The sequence below is a fragment of the Salmo salar genome, chromosome ssa06 (genome assembly GCF_905237065.1).
Source record: "Salmo salar chromosome ssa06, Ssal_v3.1, whole genome shotgun sequence".
In the NCBI taxonomy this organism is placed as follows: domain Eukaryota; kingdom Metazoa; phylum Chordata; class Actinopteri; order Salmoniformes; family Salmonidae; genus Salmo; species Salmo salar.
Genome location: NC_059447.1, coordinates 91,564,610 through 91,570,166, shown reverse-complemented (window position 1 = coordinate 91,570,166; position 5,557 = coordinate 91,564,610).

Here is a 5,557-nt window from a genome sequence, read left to right as displayed (position 1 = left end):
CTGGTTACTAGTCCAACACTCTAACCACTAGGCTACCTGCTGGTTACTAGTCCAACGTTCTAACCACTAGGCTACCTGCCGGTTACTAGTCCAACGTTCTAACCACTAGGCTACCTGCCGGTTACTAGTCCAGCGCTCTAACCACTAGGCTACCTGCCGGTTACTAGTCCAACGTTCTAACCACTAGGCTACCTGCTGGTTACTAGCCCAACGCTCTAACCACTAGCCTACCTGCTGGTTACTGGTCCAACGCTCTAACCACTAGGCTACCTGCTGGTTACTAGTCCAACGCTCTAACCACTAGGCTACCTGCTGGTTATTAGTCCAACGCTCTAACCACTAGGCTACCTGCTGGTTACTAGTCCAACGCTCTAACCACTAGGCTACCTGCTGGTTACTAGTCCCCAACGCTCTAACCACTAGGCTACCTGCTGGTTACTAGTCCCCAACGCTCTAACCACTAGGCTACTTGCTGGTTACTAGTCCCCAACGCTCTAACCACTAGGCTACCTGCTGGTTACTAGTCCCCAACGCTCTAACCACTAGGCTACCTGCTGGTTACTAGTCCAACGCTCTAACCACTAGGCTACCTGCTGGTTACTAGTCCAACGCTCTAACCACTAGGCTACCTGCTGGTTACTAGTCCAACGCTCTAACCAGTAGGCTACCTGCTGGTTACTAGTCCAACGCTCTAACCACTAGGCTAACTGCTGGTTACTAGTCCAACGCTCTAACCAATAGGCTACCTGCTGGTTACTAGTCCAACGCTCTAACCACTAGGCTACCTGCTGGTTACTAGTCCAACGCTCTAACCACTAGGCTACCTGCTGGTTACTAGTCCAACGCTCTAACCACTAGGCTACCTGCTGGTTACTAGTCCAACGCTCTAACCACTTGGCTACCTGCTGGTTACTGGTCCAACGCTCTAACGACTAGGCTACCTGCTGGTTACTAGTCCAACGCTCTAACCACTAGGCTACCTGCTGGTTACTGGTCCAACGCTCTAACCACTAGGCTACCTGCTGGTTACTAGTCCAACGCTCTAACCACTAGGCTACCTGCTGGTTACTGGTCCAACGCTCTAACCACTAGGCTACCTGCTGGTTACTGGTCCAACGCTCTAACCACTAGGCTACCTGCTGGTTACTGGTCCAACGCTCTAACCACTAGGCTACCTGCTGGTTACTAGTCCAACGCTCTAACCACTAGGCTACCTGCTGGTTACTGGTCCAACGCTCTAACCACTAGGCTACCTGCTGGTTACTGGTCCAACGCTCTAACCATTAGGCTACCTGCTGGTTACTAGTCCAACGCTCTAACCACTTGGCTACCCGCTGGTTACTGGTCCAACGCTCTAACCACTAGGCTACCTGCTGGTTACTAGTCCAACGCTCTAACCACTAGGCTACCCGTTGGTTACTAGTCCAACGCTCTAACCACTAGGCTACCTGCTGGTTACTAGTCCAACGCTCTAACCACTAGGCTACCCGTTGGTTACTAGTCCAACGCTCTAACCACTAGGCTACCCGCTGCTTACTAGTCCAACGCTCTAACCACTAGGCTACCCGCTGGTTACTAATCCAACGCTCTAACCACTAGGCTACCCGCTGGTTACTAGTCCAACGCTCTAACCACTAGGCTACCCGCTGGTTACTAGTCCAACGCTCTAACCACTAGGCTACCCGCTGGTTACTAGTCCAACGCTCTAACCACTAGGCTACCCGCTGGTTACTAGTCCAACGCTCTAACCACTAGGCTACCCGCTGGTTACTAGTCCAACGCTCTAACCACTAGGCTACCTGCTGGTTACTAGTCCAACGCTCTAACCACTAGGCTACCCGCTGGTTACTAGTCCAACGCTCTAACCACTAGGCTACCTGCTGGTTACTAGTCCAACGCTCTAACCACTAGGCTACCTGCTGGTTACTAGTCCAACGCTCTAACCACTAGGCTACCTGCTGGTTACTAGTCCAACGCTCTAACCACTAGGCTACCTGCTGGTTACTAGTCCAACGCTCTAACCACTAGGTTACCTGCTGGTTACTAGTCCAACGCTCTAACCACTTGGCTACCTGCTGGTTACTAGTCCAACGCTCTAACCACTAGGCTACCTGCTGGTTACTAGTCCAACGCTCTAACCACTAGGCTACCTGCTGGTTACTAGTCCAACGCTCTAACCACTAGGCTACCTGCTGGTTACTAGTCCAACGCTCTAACCACTAGGCTACCTGCTGGTTACTAGTCCAACGCTCTAACCACTAGGCTACCTGCTGGTTACTAGTCCAACGCTCTAACCACTAGGCTACCTGCTGGTTACTAGTCCAACGCTCTAACCACTAGGCTACCCAAATAGTTGTATGAGGGGAGTATCCATAAGCATAAGTGTGTGTGTGTGTGTGTGTGTGCGTGTGTGTGCGTGTGTGTGTGTGTGTATTTGTTTGTGTGTCTAGGTGAGAACAAGGAAATACCTAGTCAAAGTCATAAACTGAAAAAGTTAGATCATTGTTTTATTTTGAAGAATTGACTAAGCATTAATCAGCTGGTAATTTTCCCCTCCTTGTGTAAAACAGCGACAATCTTTTAGCTCAAAACAGGTGCTCTTCTGCCCTCTAGTGTAAATAGGAGCACATGTCCTCTATGCATCAAAAACACACAAACCCCTGAAACTATCACTGGAACCCCATTGTAATCTCTTCAGTCCACCTTGTGGTCAGTATAGGTACTGCTTCCTACAGAATCCCATTGTAATCTCTTCAGTCCACCTTGTGGTGAGTGTAGGTACTGCTTCCTACAGAATCCCATTGTAATCTCTTCAGTCCACCTTGTGGTCAGTATAGGTACTGCTTCCTACAGAATCCCATTGTAATCTCTTCAGTCCACCTTGTGGTGAGTGTAGGTACTGCTTCCTACAGAATCCCATTGTAATCTCTTCAGTCCACCTTGTGGTGAGTATAGGTACTGCTTCCTACAGAATCCCATTGTAATATCTTCAGTCCACCTTGTGGTGAGTGTAGGTACTGCTTCCTACAGAATCCCATTGTAATCTCTTCAGTCCACCTTGTGGTGAGTATAGGTACTGCTTCCTACAGAATCCCATTGTAATCTCTTCAGTCCACCTTGTGGTGAGTATAGGTACTGCTTCCTACAGAATCCCATTGTAATCTCTTCAGTCCACCTTGTGGTGAGTGTAGGTACTGCTTCCTACAGAATCCCATTGTAATCTCTTCAGTCCACCTTGTGGTGAGTATAGGTACTGCTTCCTACAGAATCCCATTGTAATCTCTTCAGTCCACCTTGTGGTGAGTGTAGGTACTGCTTCCTACAGAATCCCATTGTAATCTCTTCAGTCCACCTTGTGGTGAGTATAGGTACTGCTTCCTTCTGAAAGTGGATGAAAAGGTTCAATAGATTTTGTCCCAAATGGCACCTTATTCCCTTAATAGTGCACTACTTTTTCTATAAAGTGCACTACTTTTGACCAGAGCCCATTGGTTCCTGGTCAAAAGTAGTACACCAAATAGGGTGCCATTTGGAACAGAACCTATGAAGGGTTCTAGATGTGGAAGAGAGTGATAGATACAGGTAACTGCCGAAATAATGGAAACACTTGTGTAAACGAGGGATACAAAGTATATTGAAAGCAGGTGCTTCCACAGAGGTGTGGTTCCTGAGTTAATTAAGCAATTAACATCCCATCATGCTTAGGGTCATGCATTAAAAATGTTGGGCAGGCTGTTATTTTGGCTACCATAGATATGCCCCCATACGATGAGAATACCCCCATCCTCAGGGCACGAGTGGTCACTGAATGGTTCGATGAGTATGAAAACTATGTAAACCATACGCCATGGCCGTCTCTATGCCAAGGTGCATATTAAGACACTTCTAGAATCTATTCCAAGGTGCATATTAAGATACTTCTAGAATCTATTCCAAGGTGCATATTAAGATACTTCTAGAATCTATTCCAAGGTGCATATTAAGATACTTCTAGAATCTATTCCAAGGTGCATATTAAGACACTTCTAGAATCTATTCCAAGGTGCATATTAAGATACTTCTAGAATCTATTCCAAGGTGCATATTAAGATACTTCTAGAATCTATTCCAAGGTGCATATTAAGATACTTCTAGAATCTATTCCAAGGTGCATATTAAGATACTTCTAGAATCTATTCCAAGGTGCATATTAACACTGTATATTGGGGTTTGCTTTATTTTGTCAGTTAGCTGTATGTGAAAGCAGTGCTCAGACATAACTGATGCTCACAGTAGCTGAGACCCCAAACCACAGGAACTGAGACTGACGTCAGGGAAAATACACACACACACACACACACACACACACACACACACACACACACACACACACACACACACACACACACACACACACACACACACACCCTATTTACAGTACCTGTCTGAGGTAGGACCCTATTTACAGTACTAGTCTGATGTAGGACCCTATTTACAGTACCTGTCTGAGGTAGGACCCTATTTACAGTACCAGTCTGAGACAGGACCCTATTTACAGTACCAGTCTGAGACAGGACCCTAGCTAAAGTACCAGATTTGAACAGTTTAAATAGCCCAATCAGGAAATACATTACTGTTGGCTAGTAAACAACATCCTATAGCAGATCCTGTGAAGTACAGAAACTAGCATTTATATCCCCACCTCCATACAAACACCTAATAACAGAAATCAGTGGTCTAATAAAACAGAAATCAGTAGTCTAATAAAACAGAAATCAGTGGTCTAATAAAACAGAAATCAGTGGTCTAATAAAACAGAAATCAGTGGTCTAATAAAACAGAAATCAGTGGTCTAATAAAACAGAAATCAGTAGTCTAATAAAACAGAAATCAGTAGTCTAATAAAACAGAAATCAGTAGTCTAATAAAACAGAAATCAGTGGTCTAATAAAACAGAAATTAGTGGTCTAATAAAACAGAAATCAGTAGTCTAATAAAACAGAAATCAGTGGTCTAATAAAACAGAAATCAGTAGTCTAATAAAACAGAAATCAGTGGTCTAATAAAACAGAAATCAGTAGTCTAATAAAACAGAAATCAGTGGTCTAATAAAACAGAAATCAGTAGTCTAATAAAACATAAATCAGTGGTCTAATAAAACATAAATCAGTGGTCTAATAAAACAGAAATCAGTGGTCTAATAAAACAGAAATCAGTGGTCTAATATAATTGCTATTGTAGTCAACGAGTCTCATGTATGACCACTGCAAACCGTCGATGCACACAGAGACGCACGCAAGCATACACGCCCACACACACACACACACACACACACACACACACACACACACACACACACACACACACACACACACACACACACACACACACACACACACACACACACACACACACACACACACACACACACACACACACACACACACACACCATATGATTAGCATTGCCTACCGTTTGAAAATGTGGCCATCCCAATACAGGAAAGGGAGTGGACCATCAGTATAAATAAACACAACAACTACTGTCTAATCTAGTTCAACTAATGTGGTCCCTAAGG